The sequence below is a fragment of the Panthera leo genome, chromosome F2 (genome assembly GCF_018350215.1).
Source record: "Panthera leo isolate Ple1 chromosome F2, P.leo_Ple1_pat1.1, whole genome shotgun sequence".
NCBI lineage: Eukaryota > Metazoa > Chordata > Mammalia > Carnivora > Felidae > Panthera > Panthera leo.
Window position 1 is genome coordinate 78,682,913 of NC_056695.1, and position 16,849 is coordinate 78,699,761.

General features: G+C 53.2%; 1 protein-coding gene across 5 annotated transcripts in view; it reads right to left on the bottom strand.

Annotated features, from left to right (window-relative positions):
* COL22A1 (collagen type XXII alpha 1 chain) overlaps nt 1–16,638 on the bottom strand; it is a 259,317-nt gene extending 242,679 nt beyond the window's left edge. For 3 of the 5 annotated variants that reach the window (XM_042923634.1, XM_042923635.1, XM_042923632.1), the window contains exon 1: nt 16,312–16,637. The gene's annotated coding sequence lies outside the window, so the exon portion shown is untranslated. Of the gene's footprint in view, nt 1–2,609; nt 2,851–16,311 lie in introns of those variants that run through there. The other 2 variants (XM_042923636.1, XM_042923633.1) reach the window with 2 other exon arrangements.
* Nucleotides 16,639–16,849: the final 211 nt, after the last annotated feature.

Below are 16,849 nucleotides of genomic sequence, written 5' to 3' on the forward strand. Positions count from 1 at the left end.
CCAAGCATGCAGAAAAGCTGGGGTTTGGGGGAGCCCATCTCCTTGCCTTCCCCAGCCAACCTCAGGTGGCAGTCCCAGAAAGCAAGGGTGCCATGATTCCATCTCTCTCTCTCTCCCTCCCTCCCTCCCTCTCTCTCCAGTCTCTGAGCTCTCTCCAGGGCCCAGCTGCCCAGCTGGCATGATGTAGGCCACACCCTGTCCCTGGGAGGCAGAGCTCGGCCATTAGCCTCCAAAAGTCCAGCAATTAATTTGCTGAGCAGAGTTCTTGCCACCAGCCAGCCGATTGCCATAGTAACCAGTGTTCCCTATTCAGGCTCCCGGGGGGGGGGGATAGGAGGGGGAGACACTGAGCAGAACACAATTTAAAGGGAGAAAATGAGATTTGGTGCATTGGAGGGCAGCCCTGGCAGAGAGCACACTGGGTCTGCACAGAGGGTCTGGCAGCTGCCCGCTGCGGGGGAGGGGCCGGGTGGACGGGGGCACTGCTGACAAGTTGCCAGGGTGACAGGCGATGCTCTGGGCAGGAATCCAGTGGAGACACAGAAGCATGGCACGAGGAGTCCAACCACTGAGCTCTGAGGTCCCAGGGCCCTTCTGCAGGGCTGTGGGGAAGAGGGAGCCGGACGGCTTGCTCTCTGCAAGGCTGCTCGAGAGCCCAAATGGGGAAGCCAGGGGAGCACTGGAAAGCCTGCATCTTAGATTCAAACTTGGCTCTGTGTGACCCAGAGGGAGTCCTCCTCAGCCAACAAATCCGTACAGAGCACCTCTCGTCCACTGGGAACCGTCGGGGGCGCTGGCTTCTCCCGGGGCAGCAAGCATGATGACGAAGCTTCTTGACCAGAATTCTTCCTAGCTGTGCAAACCAAGGGCGTCACTTAACCTCTCTGGACCTCAGCCCTTTCATGTAAGATCGGTATACCCAAGCGACAGGAAGCATTAACTGAGGGACTCCATGTAAAAAGCTTGGAACCATAGCTGACCACAGTGAGTGCTTAAGGCACGCTATTTTTGTGATTTTCCAATCCTTTGTCTCCTCACCTATAAGATGGGAACGATATCCCCTCCTTCGTGGATCTGTAGAGGAGATGAGGCGATGGGTGTGATCATCTTTTATGAAGTGAAATGTTGGCCAACATTGCCACAGTCAATGTTGAGGGGAGATTCTCAGTCTGAGCTAATGTTAGCACTTACTAAGGTGCCAGGCCCGTGGGATAGGATACTCTGCACAGGGACTGCAGCCTAATGGTGGAGACAGACAAACGAGAAGATGCTTACATTTCCCTGCAGTCAGAGCTCTGGTAGAAGGAAGGACAAGCACTGACCTCAGGCCTGGGAGGTCAGCGGAGGCTTCCTGGAGGAGGTGATGTCTGAGCTGAGCCTGGGAAGGTGAGAGGAGAGTAGCCAGGAGGACAAGGGTTGCCTGCACCAGGAATGGATGGTCTCCCTTCGAGGATCACTCGTGGGATAAGCAAGGGGGGCAGTATTTTGCAGGCGGGAATGAAAGCTAAAGGAGAAGGTAAGGGTTTATGGAGAGGCAGGTATTTAGGTTTGAGGACAGAGTGTTCATAAGACCACCTAGGGACTTGTGTGGTGCCCAGAGCAAGGGGCCAGACCGCCTGGAGAACTCCTGGGACCAGTGGAAGCTCTCAGGCACAGGAATGGACATCCATCCTGCAGAGTGCCAGGTGGAGCGGGGGGGTGGGGGGGCATGAGGGCATGAGGAGGGCGGTGCAGGGCCAAGTAAGAGACGCAGACCACCTCCCCTGGGATGACTGCAGATGCCATGATAAGGGTGACCAGCAGGGAGCAGAGGGGAGAGAGGAGAACTTGGGGGTGGGGAGCCCAGACTCCCAGTTTAAGCACTGGAGCTGGTCACTGCGGGTCGTGGGCATGAGGGGCTCCCCCTGGACTGAGTCTGAGGCACCAGAAGGGAGCCAGGTGGAGAAGCCAAAGACAGACAGGCAACTGAGTCTAGAGCTCGGAAGAGAAAGTGGGGCTGGGGACACCCCCAGAAAGGTGGACAGGGTGGGGGTGGTCACAGCTCTGGGGTATAGCAAGAGAATTCTCCCACCTCCGATGCTGCGTGGGCCCCTTCCCCTTACACCTAGGAATGGAAGTGGACACACCAGGGCACCTCTGTATTGCTGCTCTCTTCTCCGATCCAGTATTTTTATGGGACTTCTACGCTGAGCACTGTGTACGGGGCACTTTTAACTACACAACAATGCCGACAAACTCCAAGAGCATGAAAAGCCACAGAGAACGTGAAAATATTAGCAGAAGACGCACCTGATGAGGAACCGCTACCAAAATATACAAAGAACGCTTGAAACTCAGCAATAAGAAACCAAACAACCTGATTTAAAAAATTGGTCAACGGGGACACCTGGGTGGCCCAGTTAGTTAAGCGTCAGACTCTGGATTTCAGCTCAGGTCATGATCCCAGGGTCATGGGATTGAGCCCCGAGTCAGGCTCCAAGCTAAGCATGAAACCTGCTTAAGAGTCTCTCTTCCTCTCCCTCGCTCTCTGCCCCTCCCTCACTTGCGCTCTTTCTCTCTCTCTAAAATAAAGTTAAAAATTATTTTAACAAATGGGACGCTGTTCTTACCAGGCCCTTCACCAAAGAAGATGCACAGACGGCAAGTAACCACACGGAAAGAAGCTCCACGTCGCGCAGCGTGAGAAAACTGTAAAATACGAGATCCCGGCACACACCTCTGGGCGTGGCCGGAGCATGCGCACGGACAGCACCTGTCGGGGAGGCTGAGCAACAGGGGTGCGCGCTCGGGAACAGGGACGCGCACACTCACGGCTCCTGGGGACGCAGAACGGCGCAGTCACCTTGGTAAATAGTTCAGGGGTTTCTCACAAACCGAACGAGCTCTTCCCAGCTGATCCAGCAATCAGGCTCGCTGGCATTTACCCAAAGGAGCTGAAAACTTCTGTCCACGCGAGAACCTGCACGTGGATGTTTACAGCAGCCGCATTCACCACTGTCAAAGCTTGGAATCCCTCAAGATGCCCTTCAGCAGGTGAACAGGTAAGTAAACTGTGGCGCAGACAATGGAATACTATTTGGCGCTAAAAAGAAACGAGCTCTCAAGGCATGAAAACACACGGAGGGACCCTAAATGCATGTCAGGAAGTGAAAGAAACCCATCTGCAAAGGCTACACACGGTATGACTCCAACTCTGTGACATTCTGGAAAAGTAAATAAACATTAAAAAAATTTTAGGGATACCTGAGTGGCTCAGTCAGTGAAAAGCATCCAACTTCGGCTCAGGTCATGATCTTGTGGTTCATGAGTTCAAGCCCCACATCAGGCTCTGTGCTGACAGCTCAGAGCCTGGAGCCTGCTTTGGATTCTGTGTCTCCCTCTCTCTGCCCTTCCCCTGCTCGCTCTCGCTCTCTCTCTCTCTCTCTCTCTCTCTCAAAACTAAACATTAAAGAAATTTTTTAATTTAAAAAAAACCCTACAGAATGGCAGCTGAGCCAACTGTGTTTGTGGTAATGACGGGCAACCATACAAAGGCACAATGAGACAAGAGGTAGACTGAGTCAGCACCATGCTGGTGGTTTCACTTGCATTGTTTTAGGTCATCCTAACAAGCCGGCAAGGGGGTCTCAAGTTCAGGAGAGTTAAGGACTGTGCCGCGGATCACACGGCCAGGAGGTGACAGAACTGGGGTTAAATCCCGGGCCACTGTGCTCCTAGATTCAGTGTCTGTGTCACTGGACCAGAGAGGGGACCGGTCCCCGTCCTCCAGAGAACAGCAGCGTGTGACCAGGTGCCTCGTGGGAGAGGAGACAAGGAAGGGACCCAGCCCGCAGGAGACTTGTCCTGCCATTGGGCAAGAACATGTGTCCAGTCATGTGTCCTCCTCAGTCAGGCATCCCAAGATGTAAATGGAACCCGCTCAACCCCACCCTGCCAAAGCACAGGATCCCTCTGACTGAAGGAGACAGAATTGGAGGAGGGACGTGGTTTCCTTCTTTATGCTGTGGAATCCGCAGAGATTTCCTATCTGTTATTTTGTTCCCCCTAACAAGAGGCGAGATGCCAGTGGTTTCTCTCCCAGTTGCTAAAATCTGTGAATGAAACTCAAGCTCTGTCTATTCTTTGAACAATAAATATTTCTTAAACTGGTCCCCGAAGGGCGTGGAAGGCAATCCTCACCCAGAGGCCGGAGCCCGCTGCTTCACTCTCCTGCACGGTCCGCGGCCGTCGATTCACTAACTCAGCAAGTACTTCCCGAGTCCCGGCTACGTGCCAGGCATTGTTTTAATCATTGGGTCAGAGCAATATCCCTGCCTCCCTGGATCCTGCTTTCCAGGAAAAGAGGAGAAAACTAACCCAGGAAACAAGTACCAATAGGGTTTCAGAGAATAACTGATTTGAACACAGTGGGGTCAAGGGATAGATGACTTGGGTAGGACATTTTTTACTCTTTGTGAAAGGACAGTCTCTGAGGTGGGGACACTGAACAGAGATCTGAATAATGGGAAGGAGCCAGACATCCAGAAAGAGGGGTGCAGGGAGGGGTAAAAGGCCTCCATCAGTTCCTGGACTCCGAAACTAACGGCCTGGGAAGTGGTCCCAGCCCTCAAACACCTGCCCCCCACCTCATCATCTGCACCTGCTCCCAAGAACCCAGTGAGGGGGTGGGCAGCTGCGTGGCTCAGTCGGTTAAGTGTCCAACTTCGGCTCAGGTCATGATCTCGCGATTCGTGGGTTCGAGCCCCACGTCGGGCTCTGTGCCGACAGCTCGGAGCCTGGAGCCTGCTTCGGATTCTGTGTCTCCCTCTGTCTCTCTCTGCCCCTCCCCTGCTCACGCTCTGTCTCTGTCTCTCTCTCACAAAAATAAGCAAACATTGAAAAAATTTAAAAAAGAAAGGGACTTTGATTAGGCACAGCTGAGAGCAAAGATGGGGAACAGAAACCGGTGTCGTTCCCACATACCAGCAAGTTTCAGTTGCCCAAAGATGGCTTCTTTAGCATTAGTACTATTTTTTTTTAATTTTCTGAAGTTTTTTTTTTAATTTATTTTTGAGAGAGAGAGAGAGAGAGAGAGAGAGAGAGAGAGACAAAGTGTGAGCAACGGAGGGGCAGAAAGAGAGGGAGACACAGAATCCGAAGCAGGCTCCAGGCTCTGAGCTGTCGGCACAGAGCCCGACGCGGGGCTCGAACTCACAAATTTGAGAGCATGACCTGAGCTGAAGTCAGACGCTCAACTGAATGAGCCACCCCGGGGCCCCACATTATTACTATTAATCACCTCCTGCATCTGCCTGACAGGTCTGGCAGGTAAACAGGAAACACGCTGCCCCCCTCCAACCCCCTCAAGGTTGGTGGACACTCCCAGAGAGAAGGGATCCGAACGTGAGGTCCAGTAAGTGTCTGAGCACCACTCACACAGCAGGTGCACAGCATGGACATCCATCTACTCAGTCCCACGGAAGCCCCCAATAGCCTCATGTGCTCAGTTACTGTCCCGTTTCACAGACTGGAATCCCCAGCCCACGACATTGCTCAAGGCCCTGTGGGTATTAATGGCAGAGGCTGGATTCCCATTCTGGGCCACCCAATCCAGGGGTTACCGGCTGCCTCTGGAAGGAAACCAAGAGGTAAGCGGGAAGGTCGGTCCAGGGCAGACAGGGGCCCCTGAAGCCCAGTGCTTTGAGTTTTGTGCTTAAAATTACACACAGGGAAATGCTCATTGACTTTGAATCGTATTTTCAGTTCCACAAAGATGCCGAACCTAAAGGATTTTAGGGGACGGGTGCCTGAGTGGCTTAGTCGGTTAAGTGTCTGACTCGTGATTTTGGCCCAGGTCATGATCTCACGATTAGTAGCTTTGGGCCCTGCATCGGGCTCTGTGCTGACAGTGTGGAGCCTGCTTGGGATTCTCTCGCTTTCTCCTTCTCTCTGCCCCTCCCCCACTTGTTCTCTCTCCCTCTCTCTCCCCTCACCCCCTGGCCCCAATAAAAGTAAATAAACTTTAAGAAAACAAAGTTTTAGGGGAGCTGGGAGAGAAGGGCCATATAATCGGGCACCCTGGGACCACTCCCGTCTGTCCCCTGAGCCCCTGCACCCCAGGGATTGTCTCCTGCCTGGCCCCACCACTGCTTTCCCTCCTAGACTCCCTTCCTCTGGTAGCAGAATTCACCTCCCGCTTTTGCAGAAACTGCCCTCCTACCCTCTGTTGATGTGGTCCACGTGGGGGAACCCCACGTGCCTGGCCAGTGGGGAGGCAGCAAACCAGACCAGCATAGGCTTCCCATCGGCACCCTGGGTGCTGGAATGCGACAGGGGTCAAACATGTAATCAAGCGGGGCCATCTCTGGGAGCTCTGCTGGCGTGTCCGGAGAGGGGTACGTTCCTAAGGCAAGCGCAAAGTACAGAGATGCTGGAGGCCATTTGCCGTGACCCGGGGGATCCTGATGGAGAACGAAGCCATACACCAAGGGGAAGGAGACGACGCCCGTCACCTGGCCACCTACCCCAGTGTTGTCCAGAGTCCAGAGGCACCACAGCTGTGATGTCTGAAGCAAACGCTTCCCCACCTCACTTCTCAAACTCCAGCCCATCCGCGCCGAGGCTCCTTCCCTCGCAAAGCACAGAGCAGGTGCGTGTGCTTAACCAGGCCAGCAGGTGCGGCCCCCGCTTGCCCGAACCCAGTCAGCCTCCCACACGCAGCCTCCCCGGTTCCTTAACCGTCGTCCTCCCTCCGCATCTTGCCTCTTCTTCTCCTCCTTTCAGCTCTGATTCTCCACCCAGTTTAGACCGCTTTCCGAGAATTACCCAGTTGAGCCTCCCCTCCGGGGCTGACTTCCAAAGTCCATCCAGATCCCTCACCCAGCGTCCCTTCTGGGCCAACAGGGCAGCACAGACAGGGGACCGCCCTCCCTTCAGCCGGAGGAGATGCTCTTTCACGCTCCATTAGTTCATCCAGCATCTTAGAGCTGTCACGACCCTGTTTTTACGTCTTCCACATCCTCAGGACTGAACTGTTCCCCATTTTTAAGTTTCTTTTGTTTCCTTTTTTCCCCTCTGAATACACCGTCTCGGGTCATTTCACAAGACACAGTCTCGGATTACAGGGTCCTGAGGACACAGAAAGATATTTCTGTTTAACTTATTTTGAGCAGCGTCTGGTCTGATGAAGCAATGGGTATAAATAGTGCAAGGCACCCACACTGATTCTGGAGGTGGCGTCCCCAGCAGGCTCCCCTCTTCCTGGGGGACAGTCGTGAAGCCCTGGGGATGGGAGACAGTTGGGTGCCTGGGAGAGCTGTGGACCGTGGGGCCAGAGCAACTGTGCTCTGCCCCCGGGTCCACCACTCCCTAGCCACGTGCTCTGAGCTCCTGTCTCCCAGCCCGCCTGTAACCTCACCCCCCAGCTGAGCGGAGCCATTCGAGTCCCCAGCTCAGCACCCTAAAATGAAAATGGTGGCCATAAGAACAAACACCAAAACCAAAACAACAACAACAACAAAAGCTGCCAGCACTCCACTAAAGGAAGTTATCCTCATCAGAGAACCCTTTCCAGCATTTACTCCATGCCAGTGGTTGTCTCTGCAGAACCACAGCATCTGGCTCGAGACCTCGGTCTGAGAGGGGTCCACCCCAATGTCTGCTCCAGCCCCCCACTCTGCTGCCCTCTGAAGCAGAGGGAAAGGGCGGCTGCCAAGTGGGGATCAGGGGGGCATGGTCTCCCCCAGGTGGGCTCCAGCAAGAGGGCTGTTGGGAGCCCCCACTTGTGGAGACCCTGTCATCTCTGATCCCCACTCTGCCCAAGGGCACACAGTCCCCCCAAGCTCTGAGGACAGTGTCCCTTCTGAGGAGACCCTTACACCTGGACCAGACTATAAATTCCCATGTTAAACTCTTGAGTTTGCAGAGGGTGTGCTCACCCTCAGCACAGGTATCATCGGATGAGAGTGGTCCATTCCTATCATTTCCCAGCACAAAGTCTTCTCTTCATGACCCTTTTCAAATTGGCTCCAACCTCCTTTTCCAGGTTCACGGCCCCCACACCCAACCTCATGAAGCTTACCCTCCAACCTCAAGGACGTCTCTCTCTTCCTTGTACACACCAGAATTTTCTTTTCCTAACTCTCTGACATTGCCTCAGATGATGTCTTTTCCTTGCCAGGCAGACTCCTACTCATGCTTCAAAGCCCAGCTTATATGCTTCCTCCTCCAGGAAGCCTTCCCTGATTTCCCAGGCAGGAAGTGTGTCACTATCTTTTCTAGGCTCCCACAAACCCCTGAATTTTAGCACCCCACAAGTGGTATTAAAATTGACCTACTAGGGACACCTGGGTGGCTCAGTCAGTTGAGCATCTGACTCTTGGTATCGGCTCAGGTTATGATCTCACTGTCATGAGAATGAGCCTCCCATCAGGCTCTGCACTGAGTATGGAGCCTACTCGGGATTCTCTCTCTCTCTCTCTCTCCTTCTGCCATTCCCCCCTTCCCAAGATAAATAACGATTTTTTTAAAAGTGACCTACTTAGAGGCCACCTGGCTGGCTCAGTCAGTAGAGCATGGGACTCAATCTCAGGGTTGTGAGTTTAAGCCCCACACTGGATACAGTGACTACTTAAAAATAAAAAAAATCTTAAAATAAAATAAAATAAAATAAATAAAATATAATAAAATATAAAATAAAATAAAATAAAATAAAATAAAATAAAATAAAATAAAATAAAATAAAAGTTGACCTGCTTATTGGTCTGTGCTTTCCACCGGGCTCCTCAGACTTAGGGATCATGTCTCTGGTCTCTCTTCCTCCCTGCCTGGAATGCTGACAGGCACACGGCAGGCCCTCCATGTATCAATGCAACAGAAACAAACCAATCCACAGATCGAATGTGTAAACTACATTTAACTCTGTACTTCACCTCATTAGTAATGGGGAGATCTCTTTTATGTTTTTAAAATTTTTTTTTAATAATCCTGAGCCTTCTACTGAAGCCTGTGGATTCACACAGGAGTTACCCTTTGCCTACTCGCTAAGAGTGCTTCTCTTTGCCCAAGGTACTGCCACAGACCCCCACCAGTCGCTGTCATTCTGCAGGCACGAGCATGGGAGGAAGGCCAGGGATGCACGGGGTGGCCCCAGGAATCTTCAGGGTCACTTATCTTTCCAGGGAACTGATTCACAAACACCCCAACATGCCAGAGGTCTCTGAGCTGACATGGTACTGGGATCTCCAGCTCGGTTCCTAAAGGAGCCCTGCGGCTTTGGCATCACGGCGCTGAGACCCCAGGACAGAGCTGAGCGGAAGCCCCAGAACGCCTCTCCTTCCAGGGACCTGTGGGAGGAGCTGCCTTCCCTGCCTCTGTGCTTGGCTGTGCCTGGCAAAGCCGGGCTGTGGACACGTCGTCGGAGCGTTCGCTGACGGGAGCCTGCAGCAGGGCGGACGGAAGAGAAGCCTCTGGAGAAGCTGTGTTGGAGCCAAGGGCCACCGCGAACCCGCCCTCTTTCCTTCCCACCTGGAAGACCAATCAGGCATGGCTGATGGAAACTTGGCAATGAGGACTCACCCACTCACTCACCCCTTTTCCCCTCCGTGTGTTGGCCTCCTCGTTCATTGTTTCATCGAAGCTGCCCACGTGCCCCCCATCCACGCAGTCATGCATCTCCACACCGCCCCCACCACTCACCGGCACGAAGGCTCACTTGTGCCACAAGCACTGTATCCCCCGCCCGCCCAAGGCCCCGCCAGAGTCCCCGACATGGAGACCCACAAGGCAGAGTTTCTGCCTCTGGGACCGTGCACGTAGGGCACGGCCCGGAGGAGGAGCACATCAGTGAGAAAGAGCATGGCGAATTCTCCTCTTTCCTTAAGACTCAGCGTCGCTGTTACCCATCCTGGGAGCCTTATATCAAACCCCGGCCCTGGTAAGTCACACTCTGACACAGAGGAGACCAGAGAGAGGAGTAGTGAGGAGTAGTGTAGAGTAACCTGCAGCAGAGGCTTCTGCTCTTATCTGGTCCCTTGTCCTTGGGCTGGTCACGGAACCTCTCTGGGTGTCTCCTCGTACATAAAGTGATCGCCGAATAGCTCCAGGCTTGCTGAAGCTCCCCAGGGCGGGGCTGGGGGTACATAAACCCTCAGTGCCAGTGTGTGCGTTGTAGGAGTATTTGGTGCGTGGTAAGCGGTCGATTGTTGGGGGGAAGCGTTCTTCTGTCCTTCCCAGCACAGAGCACCCCGAACCGTCACCCTTAGCACACGGAGCAGCCTGGCATCAGGGCCGTGTTGTATTCGCCCTTCAGCCCCTAAGCACGCCTAGCATTCAGAGCGGGACGAACAGTAACTGGGCGGACCCCTGTGGGAAGAGCTAGTGTGAACTGGCCAAGCTAAGACACAAGGAATCCCAGACATCTATATTTACATTCGCAGTACACAGCTGCCGAATCACTTTAGGGAGGAGGTGATCAAGGGGTTCCGGCACTTTCTTCCTTGGTCTAAGAACAAGCTAGTGGCTGGACAGGAGTCCTGGGGCCACTATGACCTTGTAAAGGTAGGAAGTTGACCTACCAGCAGCTAAGGACGTCAGCCCTGCTCACCCACTATAGATCCCTGGGCCCTGGGCCGACACTCATTATGCTCTCTGGGCTCCTTCTCTGGGCTCCTGCACAGAGATGTTCTAAATGGTGCTGCAAACCACGCAGATAGCAAATAGGAGGGCCAAATTCACACATGAGCCAGACCTACTCCCACCAACACAGGCCGGTCCCTGGGCTCAGTGCGGGCCTCAACAATGCACAGCTGCCAGACCTGCCTGGTCGTCGGACAGAGCTCGCCCTGAGCCCCAGCTGTTGGGTACACCTGTGTAAGGCACTGTGCCAGATGGCGGCAGTATCCCTCTGACTTTTCCAACTCCGATATTTCATTCACTCAGCAAACTGTGACTTAAATTGTGATTGATCCAATACCTACCACACGCCACGCACTTGATTAACACCATTTTGAAATTACTCTGTTCCACAAAGATTTTGTTGAGCTCCTACTATGCCCAGCATTGTGTAGACACTGGTAGTTCATAGAAAAATAAAGCGGAACCCATGATCTCAAGGAACTCCTTGCCTGGCGGTAGAAACAGACAAGCCCATCGTGGGCTATAGCGGTGGACGACGAGGAGTTGGGCTGCTGCGGTCAGGGTGGACCAAAGAATCCAACAGGCACGGAGAGCCCAAGGTTACTTGCTCACAGCAGCTTGGGAGCAAAGGAAAAAAGTTGGCTTGCCATTAGGTGTTTCTCCAGAGACCTGGAAGCAATCCACCCAGGGCCTCATTCTGTCCATCACTTTTGCTGAAAGCAAATGGAACCCCTGCACCACTGCCCCGTGGGCTCCCAGCAAGCATTAGACCAAGCAAAACAAAATACAATTCAACCTTTCAATTATTAATGGAGTACTTCCTATGAGCCAGACATTGTGCTACAGAAACACGTTTTAGAATTCATTGTTACTGCTCCTGAATTGTTCAAACACCGGGTCTTGATTCATGTATATGTTTGGATACAATGTTATAAAAGGATATTTGCCACAATGTTACTATTGGTTAAGGCAGGGTGCAGGGGTTTGCCAATATTGCCTCACTTGTAACAATATGCTTTTATTACTTTTATAATTGAAACCATCCTAATGAGAAAACATTTTTTTTTTTTTTAAGTAAAAAGAGCTTCCAAATGGTATATCTGCCTCTTTGGATGAATTCCATACATTTACCTTAGACACTCAGTCTGGAATTTTGGTTAAGGGCATGAGCTGTGTGCCAAGATGTGGGTTTGAATCCCAATTCTACTGCAGCTTACTAACTGCGAGACAGTCCTAAGCCTCAGTTTGTCCATCTGTACAAGGGGTAAGAGCACAGCCAATTCACAGGAGTAAATGATGGAAGTCAGAATGCCGAGCCCCCAGCCTGGGGCCAACTGGCACTCAATCTCAGATAGGCTCAGGGGGCACTTTGTTTTGTTTTTACACAGCTCAAAAAAAAATGTCACAGGAAATGGGATCTAAGTTATGCCAAGTAGCTCCAAAAACACACAGTAGGGACTGACAGACGGAAGTGGTAGGGAGAGCTTCCATTTCAATAAAAGGAAGACTTTTTAACCAGATACTCCACGATGCGTTTCAGGCTGCCGTGGGAAGCAGCGATTCCGCTGTCCAGGGAGGGGGGCCAAGGGAAGGTGGCCAGAGACGTGGGATGCAGTCAGCAGATAAGGAGGTCGGGCGAGGTGGCTCTGATGCTCAGTGCACAGTGTTCAGATGAGAGCGCCCTTAGAAGGGGTGATTATCTGGCAAAGCCCTGTGCAGTCGCTCTGAATCCATAATCACAAACAAGATAACAGTTGTTTAATTTTTAAGTGACACTTTGTTTTGCTGTTTAGGCCACTTGGCTCTTTCTTGTTTTTTTGGACTCAGGAGCAGACTGCCCCCCAGCAACTTGGCGAAGCAGGCGGTCAAGGCCAGTTCCCGTGTCCGGGATAAGCCAGTATGTAGTTAGAGCAGAGACTTCTCCCTTTAGTTAGTTCCAGCCAAAAGATGGTGTAAATCCCTTCTTTCCCCTGTATTTTACTATGAACCAAACTGAAAAAAAATTAAATGATACTCTCACATCCACCAGAACACAGCCAGAATTAACTAGAAGGAACAAGCTTCCAGGGACCGGGAGTTTACTGGCTGCGGCACTCGGCCTCCGTAGTGGGCAGTAGGATGGAGCTCAGCCGTCAGATGGCTTTGTCACAGAATGATCCCGGCGTCTTCGCGAGCACAGCGCTGGGAGGCCCACCCTCCACATATCCCCTGGGTCTCTACCAATACCTCCTTTATTCTGTGCTGTGACATTACCTGGTATTCAGCCTCTCGCGAATGCTCAGTCCTGATATCTCCCGAAAACACTGAAACACCCACATGCTTTGGCCCAGAAACCCTAGTCCTTGGGAATGATCTGAGCATGTCCTGGCCACGTGGAGGAAGCCACGTGCACAAAGATGCCCACGGCCGTAGCAAGGGGGGATGGTTAGCTCATCCACTTGAAGGAATTTCAAGAAGCAATACAAAATGGTACCAACCCTGTCCCACACCTGCATGCATGTACACACACACACGTGTGCACACCCACAGCTGCACAATGCCGAACCCTGGGCAGGAAGACCAAAGGGTCAACCCCTCTGTGTGCTGGGACCCCAGGAGACCTGTGTTTGAGACCCACTTCTCGAAATACAAAGCAGGGAAGCCACTCCTGTTTTCCTGGACTCTGTTTCCTCATCTGTAAAATGGGGGCGGGGATCCCAATTCCCCCCTTCTCACCAGATCTTGTCCTTCCTTGATCTTCTAGTTATTTGTGTCAGGCAACCTGGCATGTATTCAATTCCTCAGTAGTGGATTGGCTACAAATTCCCAGGGACCTTTCCCACCCTAAAAAATCACCTTGGGCTCATTTTCTGGCTCCTCTTGTGGGCCTGCATCAGTAAGGATGGGCCCTTTTGAGGGCACATTTTCCCAGCATGTGGAAACAGGTCTTTGTAGAAGTGACAAGGGGCTCTGATGCCCCAGAAGTGGCTCTGAGTCCTGACGCCTTGTCTTCTCTCCACCTGGCCTCAGGTAAGTCAATCACAGGTCCTTTCTCTCTCTGTTTATAAAACCGAGACATGAATGACACACAGAGTTCACAGTTCCGGCCCTCAGTGACCACACAAGCTGGGTCAGCCTTCATCATCAGCAGCAGCAGGACTGAAGGGAGAGAGGAGGCAGGAGAGGACTAGCGGAATTTTGAGGACAGAGAGGAAACACTCAGGAAGTGTAAGATCTCAGGCTGGGAAAAGACTGAATATACACCAGGCCCAAGCGTCTAAGGTCCAGCCCAACCCTCCACCAGCCATGTGAAATGGCCATCCAACCTTTGTTTAAACACCTACAGTACTGGGGGACCCCCACCCCCCCACCCCCGCCGAATGGCTCCCTCTGTCTCTGCACAGCTCTCCCTCCTGGGCTGGAATCCAGCATCCAGCAAACTTCCCTCACTAGGACCAAGAGAGAAGATCAACTATGTCTTGTACAGGACATTCCTGCAGGCCACCATGGCCACCCCGCACTGGATGACCTTTCTAACAGTGGCAATCGCCCTTCCACACGAGCCGTGGCTTCTGTTCCCAGGAATCCTGGTTTCTCCCCCTCTGAAACCACTTCCGCTTATCAACAACCCTCCTAGAATGGAATCAGGGAGGGAGAGAGAACCCGGCTCATCCAGTCCAGAGCCGGAAAACTCCAGTGTCCGAGGAGACCCTGCTCTGGTCACACAGACAGTCGTGGACAAGCAGAGGGCATCCACCTGGCTAAAGGGGACAGGTGCTCTGACTGTATGCAAGGGACAAGTTGTCCCGTCTTCTTGTTTTTCAAGAAAAGACAAAGATTAAGATTTGCACGTAAAATCTGCCGAACAACTTCCTGGCAAGCAATTCAATCAAGTTTAAATTAAAATCAAGTTCACAACTCTGTGGCTGGATCAGCCTGTGAGCTGTTTACTTAACCATTTTGTAGATGTGGAAAGGCTCTTCTAGACATGTGATGAAATCTGGAAGATTTTTGAGAGAGAGAGTGAGCGCACAAGCAGGGGAGGGGCGGAGAGAGAGAAAGGGGGACAGAGGATCCAAGAGGGGCTCTGTGATGACAGCATAGAGCCCAAGATGGGGCTCGAACTCACGAGCCGCGAGATCATGACCTGAGCCGAAGTTGGACGCTTAACCGACTGAGCCCCCCAGGTGCCCCTGTTCTGAAAATTGTAAAGGCCCCCCGGATGCCCTAGAGTCACTCCTGTGTCCCCGGAAAGAAACTCTTCATCTCTTCCAGTCTCTGGCCTTGCATGAGAGGCCCAACAACAAGGTGACGACTGCCCAAAGTCACAGTCAGACCCTGAGTAGCAGAGTGACAAGGAATTCTAGGACGGGGCATTGGTGCTGCCTCCCCAGGGCTGACAAGCAGAAGCCGCTGAGATGGGCAGCGTGCCTACCTCGTGCCCGGCTCTCCCAGAACGGTCCTTCGCACCCCTTCTATCACCTCCATGTGGAAGATGAGGAAACTGAGGCTCGTGTGGACAGTCCCCAGCTCAGGCAGCCGCGTAAAGCAACAGGGTTGTGAGTGGAAGGGAAGGGCAGCCGCGCAGCTTGGCCTCACCTGCACCTGCTGCACAGCCAGGCAGCGCGCTCCTCTCAGCCTGCCTCTGACTACGCAGAAGCCCTGGGGAATTTAGAACCTTCCTGCAACAGTGCAGTGAACTAAATAAACTAGAAGGGGTCCCAAGGTTCTCCCCAAAGCCAGGGGGTTCTCACAGGCAGGTGCCTGGCTGTCTGGGGTTTTGCTGGGCATAAACCATCAATGAGATGGATCTGGGGCTGGAATGGCCCTGCGCAGGGTCACAGGTGTGGGACAGGTGTGGGGCAGGTGCCGGAAGGTGGCCAGGAGCAGAATGAAGTGCTGGGGAGAGGGATCCAGCAGACCCCCAGGACTGGCCGAGGGGGCGGCACCTTCTTCGGGGCGGGGGATACCCTAGTCAGCGTGGCCCCTGCCGTCTCAGAGTTTCCACGGGAATAGGGAGAAGTGGGGCACATGCTACAATTAAACCACTAACTCAAGTTACCCTTCCCAACCTGAGACAGGAAACTCTGGCCTGCTGCGTTGGATGACACACAGGACAAAGGACAAAAACGGCGCCCCTGGGTTCGAGACCACGAAGAGAGAGATAATAAACTGCTCAGATAGGAGAGAGATCCAAATTTCCACCAAAAAGGCAGAGTTCCCTGAAAATACTACAAAACCGAAGGTAAGCTACTCTCCCTTCCCTGCTGTGTCAATTTTCCTTTCCTTCCCCCCGCCCCCCTCCTTGATTTTTTTACTCCAAATTTCTTACTGGAAAGTTGGAAGAGGCTGAGCTATCTCCACAACTTTATAAAAGCGCAGCTTGGAAATGGGTCTCTGCATCTGACACACTGCAGGCACCTCCGGGCTCCTTCCTGCCTCCTGGAGCTGCTCACCTCAAATCAGACGGGTAGGTTCTCACTGACTTGGCTTCATTTTGCCCTGAAGTCCGCAAAGCACAGACCCGGCAGCTCAGGACTGAGGTCCCCCCCAAACAGCTTAACATTCAAGCTCCAGGAGGAAACAGCTCAGTTCGGAGAGGGCACTCTCCCCAGCTCCAGGCACCCACTGCTATTCCATCAACACCATGGGGAGACCGAGTAAGTCTGGAGCCCCGTGACCTCCAGCAGCCTCCAGGGAAGAGAACACGGGACTTACCTGCCAGGGCAGAAGCTGAAAACGATGCCAGCTAGGGTTCCAGTCCAGGGCAGGAATTCACCGGAAGCAGTGTCCTCGAAGGAGCCAGCCCCAGGCGGCCCCCTCCTGGGGGGTGGAGGGGTCACAGGGCAGCGACCCCTCTCACTCTGCCCCCCACCAAAAAAAATCTAGCAATCTCAGTCTTGAGATAAGGCTTGTAATAAGTCCGGGGGCACGGGTGCCTAGAAAGAGCTAGTTTTAAGACCAATAACTAAAGAAATAAAGTAAAAAGGCAAGGCTTGGAACTTGGAAAATAAAACAGAAAGTGCCGGACAAACACACACATAAGGAGAGGGGACACAGGTCCTCCGGGAGAAGTGCAGCGGCGGCAGCCAGCCCAGCTGCTGCCCAAGAACAAAGCTGCTCGGTCCCCCCAGGGGCAAAGTGGCCGGCGGTGGGAGCCCCCAGCTCGCAGCGCGGAGGGAGGAGCGGGCGGTGGGCGGGCTCGGGAGGAGGGCCGGCGGGAGGGGCGGCGGCGGCCGGGAGGACCGCGGTCTGT